Genomic DNA, 22,413 nt, shown 5'->3' with positions numbered 1-22,413 from the left:
GCCTGTGGTGTAGTATTGAAAACTGATACTCAGGCTAAGGGGAAGCAGAGAAAGTTTTTGAAACCCAGAGAGTATGAGACCACTTAAGCTTATGCTTCATTTTGGACAGAGAGAGAACTTATGCAATAACTGAAAAAAGGGATCTAAAGAATCAGTTGCCTCACATTCTATATCTGAGCTTAATGCCCCTTTTGTAACAATAAGGAAGAAGCTGAAACAGGCAAAACCAGATTGCTTGAATCCACTAGTTCAATAGAACAGTGATATGTATTATTAATGAACAAAAGGATCAGAGAGAAAGAAAATAATACAGACAAGAAAAATTAATCATCACTCATATTTAACTAAACACTGTGCAGCCTATGATCATTTGCTTTCAGATTATTTTGCTGGTCTTCAAAACAATTTACTGGGCCTGAACTCAGGACCTGGATGCAGTCCCCTGCAGTTTTTTGCTCAAGGCTCACACTACCACTTGAGCCACAGCTCCACTTCTGGCTTTTTGCTGATTAACTGGACTTTTCCTGCCTGCACTGGCTTTGCCTGAGATCGTATCCTCCTGAGTACCAGGATTACAGGCATAAGCCACTGGCACCTGGCCTTTTGGGTTTTGTAAGATAGGATCTATGTAGCCCAAGCTGGCTGAAAATGTGAGATACTCCTGCCTTAGTCCTCCAAGTCCCAGAATTACAGGCATGTGCTACCACACCTGGCTATGTCTATTTTCTATTAAATGGCATTAATAGTTAGCATCTGTGAGAGGAAGCTTACAAGATTAAAACTAGAAAACTATTCCTTAAGGAAAACCATTATATTACATTTTTCTCAGCAAAACAATAATCATTCAGCCACAATGTGGGATCATAAACAGTCCATTATCTTAGCATTTTCAACAGGAAAAAGTGTTCTGAATTCCAAATAAGTGAAATAACTTATTCCAAAAAAAGATTCTAATACCATTATCTGTAGTTTGAAAATATAAAGTGGGAATATTTTTACACTGGAGCTGAAAAGGGTACCTTTAAAATATAGTTTTGGATTTAAATTTAGTAGAAAGAAAAAGAAAATGAAAGAGAGAAGAGAAAGAAAAAGAGAGGGGGAAAGGGAGGAAAGAAGGATCTTCATTATATAGTAAATTATTCAAGATCAAAAATATTAAATGTTAAAGGAAAAGGGGAAATAAGTTTAAGACACATTATTGTTCTACCTTCAAACCAATAATAAGTTAATGTTTTAATTCATTAATTACTACTTGGTATTACTTATTACCATCCTGTATGGGTCTTACCCCAGTTCTGCTTTATTAACTTCTCTAACTTAACTTCAATCCTGTGGTCAACTCCTTCAAATAGTTTCCCTTTTACATCTTCAGTTATCACTGTAAGGTTTTCGATGAGGAAAGAACACGCAGGAGGAGGTAAAGGTGAATTTTTAAAAAAGTTTACTGGGGTAGGCTCCTGGACAAACTCCCGGGTCAGGATCAGAGAGGTTGCCCAGAGTCTGGTTGTAGCAGGGTTTATATGGCCATGGTCAGCAGGAACTTTCAGCATGTAACTTGTTTTGCAAGTTTGAGCGCCCCCAAGAATGATTAGGACAGGTGGTATATAAGGAAGTGGCTTTTCTCAGCTGCCTCTGCCCTTCAGCGGCCTGACAGTCACCTCCACCCATTTTTAATAGAATCAGTCTTTGCTTTATTCCTGGCTCTAAGACACTGCCAGAGAAACCTGTAAAATATGCAGATTACAAATTTATGAGCGCCAATCTCAAATAAGCCCCTAATATTGCTCAGCAATCCTTTCATCTTGAAATACTTCTTTCTCATTCCTTACAGTATTCTTAACAATTATATTACTCTCCTTGTCTTCTCCAGTTTACCTCATTTGATCCAATTGTCAAAAATAACTTTAAAAAAAGTCCTTTGATAGGACTTTTTCTTCCATAGCTAAATGTACATAATTATCATAATAAATAGCTCACAATTAGAATGTGATAGAATGCAATTGTCTGCTCTTTTCCAGGGGTTTCCATTTTTACCATTCACCTGCTCAGAAAAGTTTGAGAATGACCTCATTTCTAAGTCCAATAGTCCATATTCAATCCAAAACACTAAAAAGGACAGGAGAAAATAGAATCATAAGGAATTAAAATGGTTAAAAACTGAATAGGGGCTAACCTGACCTGACCACCCTAGAAAGCTAACAAAGGCAATAAATGCAGAAGGTTAAAAAAAAGGTTAGAAAATCATCTCCAATAATCCTCCAAGGTAATGATAATTCATTAATCAACAACAAAACTATTAAATGGTTGTTATGGGTCCAGAGACATGGCTCAGCAGTAGGGTCATCCTAGTGAGTATCCAACCCCAGTACTGCCAAAAGAAAAAAGAAAACAAAAAAAAAAAAGATGTTAGAGCCAGAGGCAGCAGTGGCTTATGACTGTAATTATAGCTACTCAAGAGGCTCAAATCTGAGGACTAAAGTTCAAAATCAGCCTAGGCAGGAAAGTCCTGAGACTCTTACCTCCAGTTAACCAAAAAGCCATTAACTAGAAATGCAGCTCAAGTAATAAGAGTGCTAGCTTGAAGCAAAAAATTTCAGGGATGGTGCCCAGTCTGAGTCCAAGCCCCAGGCCCAGCACCAAAAAATAATAAACAATAAAAAGCACTAAGATAATGAGTGGGTACCAGTGGCTCATACCAGTAACCCTAGTTATTCAGGAGGCTTAGATCTGATGCTCAGGATTTGAAACCAAGGTAGACAAACCCAAAAGACTTTTATCTCCAACTAATCATGAAAAAGCCTGAAGTGGAAAAGTGGCTCAACTGTTAGAGTACCAGCTCTGAGAAAAAAAGATTAAGCTCTGCCCTAGGGCTAGCACCAATAATAATAATAATAATAATAATAATAATAATAATAATAATAAAGTGATTCAACATCTTTCTTGTTGTAATATCTTCAAATTTATAACTACCTTTACCTACACATTTCACAGATACCTAAAATTCAATATCCTCAAAATGTAAAACTCACTACCTGTCATATTTACCTACCTCCTCCACCTGCCAAAAATTTATTCCTTCTCTAAGCTTAATTAATGGCAATACCATCTATGTAGTTCCCAAACTAGTAACTCTAGAACCAATTTGACTCCCTCATCTCCACATTCTTCAATTTCTATAGGAAAAAGGACTGTTCTATATATCCTACCACCAAAGACATCACAAATTCTTTCCTTGTTTTTGATCCCCAATTGCCAACACTATAGGTCTGACTTTATTTGAAGAATACAACTATCATGAGAATACCCCATGCCCCTAACAATGAGACTATAACAAGAGTCTCATTCAGTGTCAGAATCTCTTTTGTAGATTTGTAACTGATTAACTCTCATCAAGTCTAAAAACCTCAAAATCTGACCGCAATCTGCCCATCAATTTAACAAAATTGCACACAGTCTTAAAATTAATGACTAGTGTGAGCCAGGTGCTAGTGGCTCACATATGTAATCTTAGCTACTCAGAAAGTTGAAGTCTGAGGATCAGAGTCCAAAGCCAACAGGGCAGCAAAGTCTGCAAGACTCCATTCTCAAATTAGCCGGCAAGGCATGGTTGAAATGGAATAGCAGCAATGGAGAGTTCAAGCTCTGTACTGGTCAAAAAAAAAGATGAGGGGATCTTTCTTGACATATTATAATTTTCAAAATTCTACTTTATTTGCACTATAGAAGAAAACCATAAAGTATGCATCATTCATATATAAATGCCTACTCCAACTTCCTCTTAGATAAAAAGACAAATATTTGAATATGATTCTTCAAATCCAGTTTTTGCTAAGAAAATACCTTTCCATTTTCTAAAATGCAATTTTAAAGTCTAGTATATTAATAATACCCTGGGAGAGAAAGAAGGAAGAGGTGACATTGTCCAAACAGAAATGTAATCATTACTTGACAAGAAACTCTAACCCCTCTGTATTTTACCTTTATAATAATTTTAAAATTAAATTTAAAAAAGAATACAACACTACAACTTGCTCCTATGTCTCCAGCTCTCTACCTTTCAACTATCCCCTGAAAAGTCAGAATAGCTGGAACTCTGTTTACCTTCATCTTTATTCTTCTATAATTGTTAAGGAAAGTTGGCCAGTTTTGCTAACTGAAATTACATTTTTCTCCCATTCAGCTTATATATTTGAATCAACTAAACTCTGAGTTATAGCACAACATTTTTACACAAAAAGATGTTGGGGCTGGGAAGGTGGCTCAGTGGTAGAGTGCCTTGCCTCTCATGCATGAAGTCCTGGGTTCAATTCCTCAACACCACATAAGCAGAAAATCTGGAAGTAGCCCTGTGGCTCAAGTGGTAGAGCACTAGCCTTGAGCTGAAGGACAGCGCCCAGGCCCAGAGTTCAGGCCCACAACTGACAACAGCAACAACAACAAAAAAGATGTTGAAAAAAAAAAGAAAAAGAAAAACCTGAGAGTTTTACACATAAGAGGTTTAAACTCCTATTTCTTGGGCTAAGGATGTAGCTCAGTGATACAGCAATTGCCTAGCAAGAGAAGGGCTCTATGTTTGATTGCCAAAACCAAACCAACAGACACACATAGACATAGACACACAGAGACACAGACACAGACACAGACACAGACACAGACACAGACACACACACACACACACACACACACACACACACACACACACACACAAACTTTCTTCAGTTAAATTTCCCAATGGAAGAATAATTATCACTGGTAGAAAACTCCTTCAAATACAAAGAAAGTCAGGCATATTAAATGAAAAACAAAATAAATTATTCACAGCAAGGAAATTAATCCACATAATTATATCTCACTTATGAAGTCTAAAATTTTTTGTGTTAATCACCTCCAACAATAACTGATATAAATTACATATTTTCATGTTTTCTTTAAAAAGCTTATTTTAAAAACAAGCTAATCTTTCCTGATAACTTGATTTCACCATTATAAAAATCAATTATATTGTGTTAGAATACTTATAACCTCAGGTGTACTAAAAGAAGTCACACTGCCTTATATCAAGGATCTTGAGATTATGGTGCTATACTAGCTTGTTCTAGTTTGTGTGTGTGAGAGTAAGTCAGGGATAGACTTTGTATTTCTCTTCTTGCTAGAAGCTATCATCAGTCATTATTCTCCACCTTGGTATTTCCATATTAATGCCTTTGCAACTTTCAAGTCCTTTTCACATTTGATTGTTTTGAAACAAGCAACTAATGCTTTCATAATGTTATAGTGATATAGAACTGTAATAGACAAAAACTCATTTAACCTTACAATAAACTTATAATAACAAGAAGTATTGCTATCGTTATTTTATAGAGAAAACAGATTCAGAAAGACTGAATAATTTCTCTAAGACTATAAATAGTAACATTGATCCTAATTGCTGATCATCTTTCAATACCAAACATATTAAAAACATCAAGAGCTGGGGCAGGGCTCAAGTGGTGGGTAGATTGTCTGCCTTGTAAGCATAAGGCCTTAAGTTCAAACCTCAGTACTGGGGGAAAAAAAGATAAAGAGACAAAAGGAAGGGGGTTGAAATCTGTGTATAAACTTTGAAATGTTTTGAGAATTCACAATATACATATGTGCATACATATATATTGTGTATTAACTAATTAAAACCATGGTCTTTCTTGGCAGTTGAAGCTGCCAAGAAAAAAAAACATAGTGACAGCTACAACAAATCTGTTTATTTCATTTTGATTTTTATCTTTGTTTGTTTTGTTTTCGCAGGTCCTGGGGCTTGAACTCAGGGCCCAGGCACTGTCCCTGGGCTTCTTTTGCTCAAGGATAACACTATCACTCAAGCCATAGCTCCACTTCCTGCCCCCCCCCCTTTTTTTTTTCTTTTTTGGTCAGTCGTGGGTCTTGAATTCTGGGCCTGGACGCTGTCCCTGAGCTCTTCAGCTCAAGGCTAGTGTACTACCACTAGAGCCAGAGCACCACTTCAGGTTTTCTGAGTGGTTTATTGGAGCTAAGAGTTTCAGATGTTCCTGCCCAGGGATCTCAGCCTCCTGAGTAGCTAGGATTACAGGCGTGAGCCGCTGGCACCCAGCTTTCGTGTTTATTTCTATTTCAAAAATGTATGCAATATATGGAACAGCAAAAGACCTCGCCAACTCAATTCTAGGCAAAAGCAGCAATGCAGGAGGTACCACAATACCAGATTTCAAGCTTTACTATAGAGCCATTATTATGGCTCTATAAAAATAGCTTCGTATTGGCAAGAAAAAAAAAAAGAGCCAAAGGCCAATGGAATAGATTAGAAGATGCAGAAATAAAACCAGATACTTACAGTCAGCTGATATTCAACGAAGGAGCCAAAGACATACAGTGGAAGAAACACAACCTCTTCAACTATTAGTGCTGGGAAAACTGGGCAACCACATGCAGAAAACAGCCTATCACCAAGCACTAACATCAACTCAAAAGAATTAAAGACCTTAACATCAAACCTGAAACTCTTGAAACTACTGCAGGACAGAGTAGGAGAGACACTTGATCTTATAGGCACAGGCAAGAACTTCCTGAACAGAGTTCCAGGGTCACAACAAATTGGAGAGACTCGACAAATGGGACTACCTTAAAATAAAAAGTTTCTGCACAGCTAAAGACATAGGTACCAAACTATAGCTCTCAATTGGGAAATATATCAGACAAAAGCCTAATATCCATTATATACAGGGAACTCAAGAAACTAATCCCTCCCAAATCTAACAAACCAATCATTAAATGGGCAAGAGAGCTAAAGAGAGAGTTCTCAGAAGAGATGAAAATGGCAAAGAAACACATGAGGAAGTTTATCATCCCTAGTCATAAAGGAAATGCAAATAAAAAAAACAACTGTGAGATACCACCTTACCCCAGTCAGAATGGCCTCTATCCTAAATTCAAACAAGGACAAATACTGGCAGGGATGTAGAGAAAGAGGAACCCTACTGCACTGCTGGTCGGAATTTAAACTAATACAACCACTCCGGAAAACAGTCTGGAGGTTCCTCAAAAAACTAAACATAGAACTTCTGTACGACCCAGCCATACCACTCCTAGGCATCTATCCTGAGCAAAAGAAACCAAGATACAAGGACGCAGGCACCAACATGTTCATTGCTGCACTGTTGACCATAGCTAAGATATGGAAACAACCCAGATGCCCCACCACAGATGAATTGATCAGTAAGTTGTGGTACCTTTATACAATGGAATATTATGCAGCCATTAGAAAGAACAAAACAATGGCATTTGCAGGGAAATGGATGGAACTAGAATAAATCATGTTTAGCCAAATAAGCCAAGACCAGAGAGACAAATGGCACATGATCTCCCTAATATGCAGATATTAAATTCAAAATGCAACAAGATATAACAAAATAAACAAGAGACTCAAGAAACAAAGGACCTCTTCTGAATTTGTCATCTTGTTTTTAGATGACTCTATGTTCCTGACCCCACATAAGGTATCATGAACACATATGAAGGAAGCCAGGAGGAGGGCACAGAATCAGAAGGGAAAAGGTGAAAAAATAGAACAGATGGGTCCATCAGCTGCACTGGACATTGATGAAACTGAACTAAGCAACTCAAGGGCAGCAATGGGAGGGAGGGAATGAGAGAGAAAGAGAGAACAGCTTACACTAAGTAAAAGGAAAGAAATGTACGGATCACCCTATTTGGAAGAAATAGTTGTACTGTCAAAGTTTGTAGAGTTCACAAGCTTTATAGACCATGTTAATGACAACTCACCTTGTGAAGTCTAAAATGTGTTTGTGACTTTAGCTAAGTATCACTATCTCACAATATCATGAAGTTTATATAATCACTTAATCTCAATAATTTTTTAAATGTATGTAACAACAACCAAAAATGTAAAACATACTAGTTACATTAAAGGCTGGAGCATGGCTCAAGTGGTCGGTAGATTACCTGCTTAGCAAGCATGAGGCCCTAAATCCAAACTCCAGTACTAAAAAAAAGACAAAGAAACAAGTGGAGGGAAAAAGATGAAATTTGCATATAAACTTTGAATTTTGGGGGGCATTCACAGTATATACATGTGCATACATACACATTATATATTAACTAAAACAAGTATCTTCTTTCTTAGTTGTTGAAGCTGCCAGGAAAAACAACAACAAAGTTCTGGCTAGCCAGGTGCCAGTGGCTCAGGTCTGTAATCCTAGTTATTCAGGAGGCTGAGATCTGTGGATCGTGTTTCAAAGCCAGCCCAGACAGGAAAGGTGGTGAAACTCTTACCTCTAATAAACCACCAAAAAACCGGAAGTGATGCTATGGCTCAAGTGGTAGAGTGCTGGCCTTGAGCTGAAGAACAGTGCTCAGGCCCAGAGTTCAAGGCCTATGACCAACACACACACACACACAAAAGAGTTCTTGCTAAAGAAAGTACTATCATATGTTTATTTCCAATTTTATAGACTTACACAGTAATAACTAATAATGCAAAACTTAGTATTAACAAAATTGTAGTACTATAAGGCTGCAATTTTAAGGAAAAAAAGTTACTTTTTTTCTTCAGATGTGAAGGCAATTAAACAGACTAAAGAAATCTACTTTGTCAGAGTTCTTTTTCCTCAACTGCCTTCCCCTGAATAGAGTTGCTGAATAATTTAAAGCTTTTCTCTACTCCAAGTATGCCCACAGGAGAATATTTTCCCACCAGATGGGAGTCAAGAACAGTAGCTCAGCTTAGTGCCAATGGCTCATACATGTAATTTTAGAGACTAAGACTTAAGGGGACTGAAGTTCAAAGCAAGCTCTAATACAAAAGCTCATCAAACTATCATTAGCTAGCAAAAAGCTGGACTTGGGGCAAGGTTCAAGTGGTAGAACATCAGTTGTAAGCTACGAAACAGAGAGGGGCCCTGAGTTCAAGCCCTAGGACAAGGCAGGGGCAGCACTAGGTCAGGCCCTTAACAGAATCAGTCAAACCTACCCAGAACAGTAATACTGACATTTGAGTCACATACTTCTTCCTTGTGCTTTGGAGTATGTCCTATGTGTTGTACAATATGTAGCAAAATTGCCTGATATCAATAACATCACTCTGCCCTTCCACCTTCTCTCACATACCTTCAGTTGTGACCATCAAAAGTCTCCAGAGGGCTGGGAATGTGGCCTAGTGGTAGAGTGCTTGGGTTTGATTCCTCAGTACCACATAAACAAAGAGCCAGAAGTGGCACTGTGGCTCAAGTAGTAGAATGCTAGCCTTGAGCCAAAGAAGCTCAGGGACAGTGCCCAGGCTCTGAGTTCAAGCCCCAGGACTGGCAAAAAATAAATAAAAAAGTTAAAAAAAAAAGTCTCCAGACCCTGTCAAAGATCCCTCGGAAAACAAAAAATATCCTTTTTAGATGTTAACTGCACTGAATATTTTTAAAAGGAAGGGGGGAGGGGGGAGAAGGTGTTCAGTCATGGGGCTTGAACTCAGGTCCTGGGCACTGTGCCTGAGCTCTTTTGCTCAAGGCTAGTCTACCACTTTGTTCCATACTGCTACTTCCAGTTTTCTGGTAGTTAATTGGAGATAGGCATCTCAGAGACTTTCCTGCCCAGGCTGGCTTTGAACCACAATCCTCAGATCTCAGCCTCCTGAGTAGCTAGGATTACAGGTGTGAGCCACTAGCACCTGGCCTTAATTATATATTTTTTAATTTTGAAGTTTATCTTTTTAAAAATAAGTTTATTGCACAAGAAAATAAGTAAAAATTTACAATCTTTAAAGTATTTTTACAAGATTTTCTGACATGATTTAATCTGCACAAATACCACAGGTCAGCCATTTATCCCCCAAATTGGAGGACTACCCAACTCTTTCCCAACTCTGATAGTAAAGTGTCAAATACCCAAATACATTACAGTCTAAGCAATTCTAACATCTATAGGGAAACTTTTTTCTGTCAAGAGTCAGCTGGAATTTATAAAAGGCCATATAAAATTATCAATACAAGCAGACAAATACAGATAGCTAACAAGAAGTATACAGGTGTCTTGTCCTGCACTAAGTGATTATGAAGGCCTTATGAAGCCCTCAGGCTCAACATTCTCCACCCACATATGTTCACATTGTGGCTTTTGAGCCAAGTAATCCGGAGATTCAAGCTTCCATCCCTCAGATTTCCTCATCTGCCTCCTGCTATTTGTGAGGAAATAAGACCTTTAAAGGTCTTTTCTAACCTGATATTCTAGTACGCGAAGGCAAAAATACTTCTCCAATCCTTACTGACCCCTAGGGGTCAGTCAAACTTCCTCTTGAGATCATTGAAGCAATTCATGCCAGTTCTTTTCTTCTTAAAACTATGTTGCCAGGCGCTGGTGGCTCATACCTATAATCCTAGCTACTCAGAAGCCTGAGATTTGAGAATCACAGTTCAAAGCCAGCCAGGGCAGAAAGGCCTTGTGAGACTCTTACCTTGAATAAGCTATGAAAAAAAAACAGAAGTGGAGTTGGATCTAAAAGTGTAGAGCACTGGACTTGAGCAAAAGAGCTGGGATTTCAGCACCCAGGCCCTGAGTTCAAGCCCCACCACTGACAAAAAAGACAAAAAACTTCATCTTGACACACCTAAATAGTGTATTATTCACAACGTCCCTTTTAATATCAGTGATCAGTTGCTTATTGCCTGACCAACTTTTAAACAAACAAATCAATTTTTAAAAATAACTTTTAAGCTTCTCAGGAGGCAAAGATCTGAGAATTAGCTTGAAGCCAGCCAAGGCATAAAAGTTCAAGACTCCAAAATTAACCAGGTTTTTAAAAAAAGCTGGAAGTGGAGATGAGATTCAATTAATAGAGATCAACCTAGAGAAAGAAAAAAAAAAAAAAAAAGCTAAGCAAAAGTACAAGGCCCTGAGTTCATGCCACAACACTGGCATAAAAATAAATAACTTCAAGCCGGGCACCAGTGGCTCACACCTGTAATCCTAGCTACTCAGGAGGCTGAGATCTGAGGATGGCAGTTCAAATATAGCCAAGGGCAGGAAAGTCCCTTAGACTCTTATCTCCAATAAACCACTGAGAAAACCAGAAGTGGTGCTGTGGCTCAAGTGGTAGAGCTCTAACCTTGAGTTGAAGAGCTAAGGGACAGTGCCCAGGCCCAGAGTTCAAGTCTCATAACCGACAAAAATAAATAAATAACTTCAAAAAGTGATGAGTCTGTGTCATTTATATAAAAGGCCCACACTAGCCATGCACCTGTAGCTCATACCTGTAATCCTAGCAACTCAGGAGGCTGAGATCTGAGGATCATGGTTCAAAGCCAGCCTAAGCAGGAAAGTCATGAGACTCATCTCCAATTAACCACCAATTAAACCTGAAGTGGCGCTGTGGTTCAAGTGGTAGAGTGCTCGCCTTAAGCTCAAGAGCTCAAGGGCAGCACCCAGACCCAGAGTTCAAGCCCCATGTCCGACAAAAACAAAACAAAACAAAACAAAAACAATGCCCCACACTAGGTAAAAGTCGAGATAGAAAAGTGGTTGAGGGGCTGGGAAGGTGGCTCAGTGGTAGAGCGCTTGCCTGGCATGCTTGAGGCCCTGGGTTCTATTCCTTAGCACCACGTAAGCAGAAAAAAAAAGCCGGAAGTGGCGCTGTGGTTCAAGTGATAGAACACTAGCCTTGAGCTGAAGAGCTAAGAGACAGTGCCCAGGCCCAGAGTCCAGGCCCCACGACAGGACCCAAAAAAAAAAAAAAAAGAAAAGTGGTTGACTAGAGATAAGTATGGTGGGGAAAATGTAAGTACTAAAGAGTACAAGGGGGCTTTCTGGGAAAGGGAGTGATGAAAATGTTCTAAAATCAGAATTCCATGATCACAAAACTTAGTAAATGTCAGTCTGGAGATGCACCAATGACCCCTGCCCAGAATGCTTGAGGCCTAGGTTCCATTTGCAGCGTGGTAAAAAAAAATACAAAAAGAAAAAAGAAAAAAAATTCTGCAGTTTGCCATTTCATGGGTTATATAAGTTGATTAACTCTGACAGAAAAGCTTATCTTATTCTGAAATAAACTTTAAGTGTTTCTGAAAATGTAAACATATGCAAATTGATCATCTTTTCCTAGCAAACTGGATAATTTTTACCAGTCCTACTTTTGAAACCAATGGAAAACATTTCAGAAAGCCAAACACTGCAATAATATTACCTCCACAAGAATAAAATATGTGAGTATCAGCAACATGAGCAGTCTTTAGTTTTACAGTGAAGACTGGTGTAATAATTCTAAAGCTATGCAGAAGAAATAGTACTGTCAAAGCTTGTAGAATTCACAAACTTTATAGACAATGACAATGACAATTTGCCTTGTGAAGATTAAAATGTGTTTGTAGGCACTGGGAAGGTGGCTCAGTGGTAGAGTGCTTGCCTTGCATGCATGAGGCCCTCGGTTCCATTCCTCAGCACCACATAAGCAGAAAAGGCCAGAAGTGGGGCTGAGGCTCAAGTGGTCTATAGATGAAGAGCTGGGGGACAGCGTCCAGGCCCAGAGTTCACGCCCCACAACCGACAAAAAAAAATGTGTTTGTGATCACTATCCTACAATACTGTGAAATTGATAAAATTTATGTAATCAGTTAATCTCAATAGTTATTTTAAAATAATAAATAAAATTTACTTTTCCCTAATGAAATAATAACAATAATAAAGCTACCAGAACTAAGCACAGCCAAATCACAATAAAACTGCAAACACTACAACTTTGAAACCACATGTTGGTCATTTATCAATTACACAGGTTGGTCATTTTTACCCAACCAATTATAATGATGATCACTATTAATCATCAATACTCATTTCTAGGAAATAATACTCTAAAACAAATTCAGTCAAATCCCATCATCCCATCTGTTACCCCTTAACTGCTTAGAATCAGTTAGGCTCTCAAAGTATCTTTCCAAAGAGCAGTGCCTCATATTTCTACAAAGCCATTTCCATCAAAATCTTCACCTTACGTTACCATACTTGTCTGCATACTACAAATAATGTTTCACATCACTTGCTCAATAAACACAGAGTGGTAAGACTGCCTGGGGTTTGGCAAATCAGAAACATCCAATTAGAAACGAATACACTCCAAACAATTTAATTCTTCGAAAGAGGAGCTTCTAGCCAAACCCCCCCCCAAAAAAAAAAAGATTAAAAGGAATTTTTAAAATGTTTTTTGCAATTCTGGTCGGCCAAAATTCTAAAAATATCATCCCGAACAAGCAACACAAGGACAGATCAAGTGGCTAATCAAAATAGGAAAAGAGAGAGAGAGAGAGAGAGAGAGAGAGAGAGAGAGAGAGAGAGAGAGAGAGAGAGAGAGAGTTCCCAAACAACGACAGGAAGGCAGGGAGGGCCTTTATTATCTCTGCAGAGATAGAAGACAGCAAGCACAACTAAAGAAAATTCATTATGAAACAAACTAGTGCAAACTGAAAACTTATTCTTTGGATTAATCATCTCCAGTGCGGGCAAAATTTATTATTATGGTGATAATGATGATTCTGGTGAGCTCCAAATGGGACTTACGGGCCCGGTAGGGGGGAAAAGAGGTAAAGTTTGGGGGGTGGGGGGGGAATGTCAGTCAAACAGAGGTGATGGAAGTTCCAAGGCCAGGATCCGGAGACGTGAGAGGGACCGGTGCTGCGTCTGCGACCGCAGACCCGGCTAGGGAGCACCGCCGCCGGCCCGGACCCAAGAGGACGAGCGACCAGGAAGACGAGGAGGTGGCAGGTAGAAGGCGAGCTTCGACGCCGGTGCCCAAGTGACCGAAAGTCGGAGGCTCGGGGCCGGGGAGGAGCGGGGGTGGGGCCTGGGTCCTCTCCCCGCTGAGCGGAGCGAGGGTGAGCCGCGACCCGCGGGGGGACGCGGGGCGGCCAGACACCTACCTGCGGGTCCCGGGCAGCCGCCCCCGAGCGAGGCCTAGTGCATCGCCGCCGCCTCCAGCCCTCCCGGTCGCGCCGAGGCTGCTGCTGCTGCCGCCGCCGCTGCTGTTCTGCGGCCGCCGCCGCCCGGAGCCCGGCCAGGCCCGAGCCCGGCTTCCCGCCTCCGTCCCGCGCCGGCTGGCTGGCTGGCTGGTCGGCCCCGGGAGCCGAGGGCCGCCCTCTCGAGCCCGGCTCCGCTCGGAAGTGAGAGGCGGCAGCGGCGGCTCCCTCACGTCTCTCCCGGGTGTCCTGTCAGCCAGCAGTTTCCCCCGGGTCCGCAGCGCCGCCTCCGCCGCTGCTGCCACCGCCTCTCCCACATCCCCGGCCTCCAGGGGAGCCGCCGCCGCCGCTGCTGTTCGCTGCGACCGCTCGCTGCCTTTAGCGCTTCGGGCTCCCTGGCTCCCCGGCTTCTCCTCACCCCGCCGGCCCGGCCAGGCTGGGTCCGGGGAGATCACGCCGGAGGCTGCCGCGAGGCCGCTGCAGCCCCCAGCCCACAATCCACCGCGCGGCTCCGCCGGGGCGGGAGGGCCGCGGCCCGGGCCGGGGAGAGCCGCCGCCGCGGACGCCGCCGCCGCCGCCGGAAGAGGGGCCTGGGCGCGGGCCGACGCGCCCGCCGCGGCGCAGCCCGCGCTCCCCCGGGGCGGGGATTGCCCCGCGCAGCTCCCCTGCGCCTCTAGGAAGAGGAGACTGGAGTTCTCGCCCACCTCCGTCCGTCCTGCGGACCCCCCACCACCACCACCCGGAGTGGTTCTCAAGAACACCTGGGTGCCGCCTTCCGCCTGTCCCGGGCTGGACACGGTCCCTCAGCGGGGCCTCTAGGGCCCTCTTGACCCACCGCACCCCACATCACCCTCCGTAACTATTGAAACAGACTTCCACTCCTCCCCCAAGAGTAAACAAGGTTGTTTCCCAAAATAATGCCCTTAAAGGCCAAAGGTCATACACACACCCCAAGGACCTTGCAAATTGTAAGGCCTTTCTCAAGGCTTCCCTGAGTTCCAGGCCTTCCTCCACAGACTCCCATCGCACAGCCCTACAGCGCCAATCACCTTGTATTCCTGGTATTTGAAGAGTGAGAAACTCAAGTATATGCGCTTATTATTGAAATTTAACATTGGGCCCTAACCTTAATCAATATAAATGGTCAGGTTTCAGTAACTGTCAGACCTTAGTCTCGTTGTATTCCCAGGGTCTGTACCTGTGTTTCTCTGGTTACCTGGGACCTGTTTGTCCCAGTTAAATTTCCTTCTTCCTTATTCTAATTAATACCCCAGCTGCTTAGTTTTGAACTGATCCTAACAGTTACACATTTTATATTCTTTCTTTATTTGGGGGGGGGGGGAAATCATCACATTATTAATACCTCCTATTGTGATTCTTAGCAATATGCCAACACATCCTGATTCCAAGGATTTAACACATAATAATAAAAAAAATAAAACACGCAAGTAGGGGATGTCTTGGAATTTTTTTAAGTCCTTCAGTACACCTGGGAACAAGACCCTATTTTTAAAAAAGCAGTCATTATTAATTTGCTAAATGTATTTTAGGAAGATCTTACTCCATTTTTAACTACTTCTTTGCCTAAAAAATAAGTTCCAAGCATTTCTAAGACAGCAAGTTTCAAATCAAAAGTGAAAATATCACACAGAGGTTTAAAAAAAAAGTTTGAAAGAAGTCACTTTGAAAACCGGAAACATCACTTGGTGAAATAGTTCACCACAAAGGTAAAGTTGAGAGAAGGGAAGTATAAAAAGAATGGAAATGACAAAAGATAATCAAGAGGAAATTCTTACATTATATTTTTTTCTGAATTCAATTCTCAACAATTTTGCAATAAGGAGTGAGAAAAGTCCCAATATGAAAGAAATTTAATGTAAAACAATAAATAACTCCGTCTGAGAACAGTGGTCAGTACAGTCTGGGGGTTGAGGTGGAGCTATGAGAAGATGGTCAAATGTACAGTTCCAGACAAATGGAATAAATTTTACTGGTGTGTAACACAAGGTATATTTCAAAATTGAGAAAAAGTTGATGTTGAATGTTCTTCCCAGAAAAAATAAGTAGTTAAAATGATGGATATGTGTATATATGTCACATTTTATCCAATAAGCTTATTGCCGATTCAGTTTTTTAAAATTTAAAATATGCCCTCATCTTCAATAGCTAGTATATGTCTAGGACAAGCAGAAGAGGTCAAAAGCTATGTACATATGACCATATAAGCTGATGCTAAGAGAAATGAACCCCAAGATAGGGACACAAGAGATTTTATCTTTCTTGCTGTTCTTTTTAATATACTTTAAATGTACTATGTGATTTTTTTGGTTGTTTCTTTGTATGTTCTTCCCCTTTGGTATAACCACTGTTGTCACTATATTTGATTTTGGTGTCCTGCATCTTGTACATACATTTTTCTAATTTGGGAAAGGAAGGGAAATAACAAAATGCTGAAATAAGGATAAAGGATGAGCCATTGTAACAATGAGATGTACAAGACATTATGTTGAAAATGAACTTTACAACTTTGGGGGAGGGAAGGAGGAGCTGAGGAGGTGGGGAGGAAAGGAATGGTAGGGGAAAAACAAAGGAGGGGGTAACAATGCCCTATAGGAAATGGACTCATAACCTTACTCATAATTGAAACCCCTCTGTACAATATCTTTACAAAAAAATTTTAAATTTTAAAACATAACTTTATATTACAAAAATATGAAAGAAAGGATTAACCAAATTTAAAGTCAAAAATAAAATTAATTGTACCTCATGTCTAAAACCAGTTCATATTTAAATAGATTTATCAACTTCCTTCATTTTTAAACTTGCATCAGGATATCAACAGTAGTTCAAAAGCTTTCTTAATCTAGCTGGTTTGGTGTTTTTTTTTAACACCTATTGTGTTTGTACTACAATTTGTTCTCCCCCCCTCCCCCCCGAAAAAAAAAAAGATCCCAAGTTTTTGTTTTCACTAGGCTTAATTGATAAACCTTGGTTTCTTCCAGGATATAAGAACAGGACCAACCTGTTTGCTTCCTCATTATCCACTTGTAGATAACATACCTTCAGAAGAATATAAACATCTAGTTTTGTATTTAGTTCTTTTAGGGATCCTTACCACTGAACAATTTGTTAATGTAGAAACTAAACAAAAGTGACGGTTGAGGATCAGATCTGCAAAAACGAAAACCCAAAAGTATATCAATTGCTCCAGTAAATTTAAAGACAAATTTCATGCCCAGGTGCCCATGACTCATGCCTGTAATCCTAGCCATGCAAGAGGCTGAGATCTGGGGATCACAGTTCAAAGCCAGCCTGGGCAGGAAAGTCTGTGAGACTCTTATCGCCAGTTAACCACCAGAAAACTGGAAGTGGCGCTGTGGCTCAAGTGGTAGAGTGATTGCCTTGGCTGAAGAGCTCAGGGACAGCACTCAGGTCCAGAGTTCAAGCCCCACCACCACCACCACCAACAACAACAAAAAAGATAAATTTCAGCCATTTGAGCTAGTTAGGAGGCTGAGATCTGAGGATTGCAGTTTGAAGCCAGCCCAGACAGGATAATCTGTGAGACTCTATTTCTAATTAACCACCAAAATGCCAGAAGTAGAGTTGTAACTCAAATGGTAGAGTGCTTACCTTGAGCAAAAAAACTCAGGGACAGTGTCCAGTCCCAGTTCAAGCCCCAGGACTAGCACAAAAATAAATTTCAATTTTGTAAGCTCAATTTCTATCACTGAATCATTTCAATAGTTGAAAAAATACCAAATTATAAATATGCATAGATATATTAGTGCTCACTTTTAAAACATACAGAAAAAAATTTTTAAAAAGTCTATCATTTATCTCAGAAGAAGCAAATAGGAAGAAAATTCTTAGCTACCATATTATAAATACTATATTTGTCCAATTTATTATACCTCTTAGGAATCATGGAAGTTAAAGTCCAATGTGCACATGCCTATTATTTTGAGAGAGGCAGGAAGATCTTAATTTGAGGACCAATGTAAGCTACATAGCAACACCTTGTCTGAAAAAGCAAGGATTGGGGATGTGGTTTGGTGGTAGGGTGATTGTGTCTAGCATGCTAAAGGTTCTGGCTTAATTCCCAGTACTACTCCTCTGCCAAACAAAAAGTCATGAAACATAAGTTATCAGGGCTATATAGTCATCAGGTTTATATATTCTATTAAAGAATAGCCCAAGATGGGGAGCAGTGGCTCACGCCTGTAATCCTAGCTACTCATGAGGCTGAGATCTGAGGATAGTGGTTCAAAGCCATCCCTGGCAGGAAAGTACCTGAGACTCTTATCTCCAATTAACCACCAGAAAACCAGAAGTGGCGCTGTGGCTCAAATGGTAGAGCACTTACCTTGAGCTGAAGAGCTCAGGGACAGCACCCAGTCCCAGAGTTCAAGACCCTGGACCAACAACAACAACAAAAAAAGAATTGCACATTTCCCAACATCATAATACCTATAAAAGGCCTATGTTTACTGTATTACATGTATACTTGTGGGTATGACAATAATGAAGTTAATAAACGCGATAGAAACTGTGTATTTATGTGCCAATATAAATACAGAGCAGCAAACAGATGTTGGTACAAGGAACAACAAAAAAAATCATTTTGCAGTTTAAGAAGACATGAGTACTAGCTCTTTATTTCACAATAGCAAACTTTACATCCAGCAAATGTTGTATATATAATATACAATATGTACTATATACAATATACAATATGTGTGTAATATAATACATATTGTACAGTATATTCTATATAAATATTGTACTGTGAACGTATTAGCATAAACAAGTACTCATGAACTGAAAATATGCTTATTATTGTTTCAGCAAAGCTTTTTTTAGTGTAATGTCCTAAATTATTTTATCCACCAATGTAAACTTACTAAATTTAGTATTTAAATCAGTTTATAACAGTATGAGTTTAATCTGAAAATAGGTTATGGTTTATCCTGATGCCAAAGTAGGACTTCCATTTTTATTGACTTTTTTTTGGAAAGGGTCTCATATTTATGTATCAGAGAGCCCTGAACTGTGATCCTATTAATGTGCCAGGACACCTAACTTTTATTGGTTGAGATAAGGTGCCTTGCCTTGAGTTCTATTAATAATGGGCTATTCATTCCACTCTTTGTTTCCCTTGCTTACACAGATAATACCTACAGGAATGGTGTTTGTGGCCCTGGTCAAAAACAAAATGCAAATATGAAGCACATATACTTGGTAAAAGTCAATATATTAGTTCCTTCTGCCTCTAAGCCTACCATGTCACAGGAGATAGATTTTATAAACATCATAACAATTTCAACCAATTGGCTATTTATGAACAAAGATTTGGGATTCCTAGAATCTTGTCTTTTGCCTTTACATTTTTCCTCGAATAGCAGTAGGTGTTGTATTCATAGGAGGACCCCTTTGTGTAGAAGGATTTATTACAAGTTTTGAGTCATCAGCTCCTAAGCTCCAATTCCATTTCACCTGGAGAATCTGTCCAGGCCTTGGAGCCAAGGCAAACTATCACCTGGGTGTTATGAGAGTGGGTGATTGATGTTTAACCATGGCCATCCTTCCAGAAGGCTTTAAGGTTGGAGTGTACGACTATAGTCCATTGTTCCTTCCGGTAGGAAACCAGAGAGACCTTAACTCAGGTGTAATAAGTCTCCTCTTGTTTGGCTGCTGGAACAAGTGTCTTGGCCGTGAACGGAAGCTGATGTCCTTCCCAGCTGGGATGGAGTTTATCTTCCTTCCCAGGCTTTCATAAGGACATAAGTCTCCAGGTTGATGAGGGTGAGCTGGAAACTCAAGGTGGGTTTGAGCCAAAAGGCCTCGCGACCTGAAAGAAAGCAAAGGAGAGACCCCATGCTTCAGGCAACTTTCCAGGACTTAAATAAGCTCCACATAGACACTATCTTTCCTTTTGCTGATCAAACCTTGTTAGTTGGCAGTTTCAACTAAGAGATCCACTCAAGTGCAGCCTGAGGGATCACCATCTCTGTAGTAGGCTGGACTTAACCAGTTAGGGAGTTCCCATCTATTACCAAATACCCATTGTGTTTTCCCTCAATTATCTGGGAAGAATCATCTACAAAAGTCCATTACTTATTTTAAAGGGCTGTTTTTCTTGTCTGTCTGGTCTGACCTTGCTCTAGTACTCTATCAGGCAGTCACGCTTGACAGGACTTGGCACATGTCCACCTATTAAGAATTTGTCTGGGTTTCAAAAGTCATCTGAAGTATTACATCATGCCTTTTCCATTTCCTCCCTCCCCCATCCCATGGTCTCTTGGGAACAATCTTGACAATCTTGATAACTACAAAAATCATATACTCCAGCTGGGAAGATGGCTTAGTGGTAGAGTGCTTGCCTTGCATGCATGAGGCCCTGGGTTCAATTCCTCAGCACCACATAAGCAGAAAAGGCTGGAAGTGGCGCTATGGCTTAAGTGGTAGAGTTCTAGCCTTGAGCTGAAGAGCTGAGGGACAGCACCCAGGCTGAGTTCAGGTCCCAGGACCGACCAAAAACAAAAATCATATACTCATACCTCTCCCTATCTTTCCTACTCACTGATCGAACCTTTTAAAATATGGTTTGTTTGTTTTTTGGGGTCCGGTCGTGAGGCCTGAACTCTGGGCCTGGGCGTTGTCCCTCAGCTCTTTTTTTTTTTTTTGGGTCCAGTCATGGGGCCTGAACTCTGGGCCTGGGCGCTGTCCCTCAGCTCTTCAGCTCAAGGCTAGCGCTCTACCACTTGAGCCACAGTGCCACTTCTGGCTTTTTTCTTTTTGCTTATGTGGTGCTGAGGAATAGAACCCAGGGCCTCAGGCATGCAAGGCAAGCGCTCTACCACTGAGCCATCTTCCCAGCCCCTGTCCCTCAGCTCTTCAGCTCAAGTCTAGCACTCTACCACTTTAGCCACAGCGCCACTTCCAGCTTTTTGCTTATGTGGTGCTGAGGAATTGAACCCAGGGCCTCTGTCTTGCAAGGCAAGCACTCTACCACTGAGCCACCTTCCCAGCCCTAAAATATGGGTTTTGAGATAACTTGTATAAAATCTTTGAATTTAAATCAACATAAAATGCTATATATCCAGAAAGAAACGCAATCTTAAAACTTTTCCTATGCCATAATGTTTAAACACACTTGCTAAGATTCATACATTATAATTTCAAGACCTAACAGACCATTTACACAAACACACACACAATAAGATTTGGACATGTAAAGCACACATAAAAAATGAGCTCCAAAACAAATATTGGCTGTTAAAGAGTACTCAAACCTGAGCGTTCTCCCTAATAAACTATCAGAGGAACGTCTAATAGATTCTTTTTAGCTCTACTTTTCTTGGCTTCCCTAGGCCTAGAATTCTTCCTTTTTTTTTTATTGTGAAAATACTGTACAGAGGGGTTACAATTACATGGGCAAGATAATGAGTACATTTCTTATCAAGCATTGTAGCCTCCTCCTTTGTTTCCCCTTCCCATCCCTTCCCATCCTCCCCCACCCCTCACCCAATCCTCCTCTCCACCCCCCAAAGTTGTAATGTTCGTTTTCAACATAACTACTTGTTAGAATTCTTCTTCTACAATTTTGGCAGGTTTCCATGACCAAGTTTTCCTATGTGCTCATGGCTCCCCCACCGCACCCATTGAAGGTTTCTTACGCAGCCCTTTGTGTACTTTATCATCCCTATTGAGTTGCTTCCTGTCTCCAGTTCTTCCCCAGCAGGAGAATGAACCCATGCATCAGAACTCTTTTCTGTTTGGACACATCTCAGTGATACACATTTGACCCTGAAAATACCCAGCCATCAATGCACTACTGATAACTCTATTTTTCTTGACTAAGTCCATGCATGAGGCTACGTAGTTATCCAAGTACCTGCTTGGGCTCCTTCCCTGTTTGCTGACTAACTTGATTTCAGGTCTGATGTTGGCTACAAGTGAGCATAGGTTTAGTTCACAAGAAATAGCAGGATGCCCTCCTCAGGTGGGATTCCCCATCCTGGATGAGTTCCCAAATTGTTGGAAATGTCTTGGGATATGGAGGTGTTGCATAGGAAGGACACCAAGTCTAAGAGAACTCAGCAAGCAAAGTTTACTCCTGTAGAAGGGCATGTAAGGGACAAGTAAGCACTTGCCAAGTAAGCAAAGATAGGAGGTCAGTTAGCCTAGATTTTTATCCCTAACACAGTACTGCCCTTTGTTCTGATTTGTCAGAACAAAGTTCACAATCTTATATGATTGGCTAGTTTAAAGGGGATAAAAGTTTACCTGAGCAATCAACTAAAACCAGAACACTTGTTCAAAACAGGAACTCAAAAAAAAACAATTCTGACTCAGCTGATGCTCCACTGTTTGAGCCACACCTCTAGCCCTCAGAAAAACTATTCTCTCCCCCTCCCTCTCTTTCTCTTCTCCCTCCTCCTCCCCCTTTCTCTCC

General features: G+C 40.7%; 1 protein-coding gene across 4 annotated transcripts in view; it reads right to left on the bottom strand.

The window, feature by feature from the left end:
- LOC138815255 (vacuolar protein sorting-associated protein 54) overlaps positions 1 to 14,009 on the bottom strand; it is a 99,456-nt gene extending 85,447 nt beyond the window's left edge. For all 4 annotated transcript variants that reach the window (XR_011368234.1, XM_070004538.1, XM_070004539.1 and 1 more), the window contains exon 1: positions 13,920 to 14,009. The gene's annotated coding sequence lies outside the window, so the exon portion shown is untranslated. The remainder of the gene's footprint in view (positions 1 to 13,919) is intronic.
- Positions 14,010 to 22,413: the final 8,404 nt, after the last annotated feature.

This window comes from Dipodomys merriami, unplaced genomic scaffold, assembly GCF_024711535.1.
Source record: "Dipodomys merriami isolate MVZ:Mamm:240054 unplaced genomic scaffold, mDipMer1.0.p SCAF_63, whole genome shotgun sequence".
NCBI lineage: Eukaryota > Metazoa > Chordata > Mammalia > Rodentia > Heteromyidae > Dipodomys > Dipodomys merriami.
The sequence above is the reverse complement of the archived record's forward strand: the minus strand, read 5'-3'. Positions and strand labels throughout refer to the sequence as shown.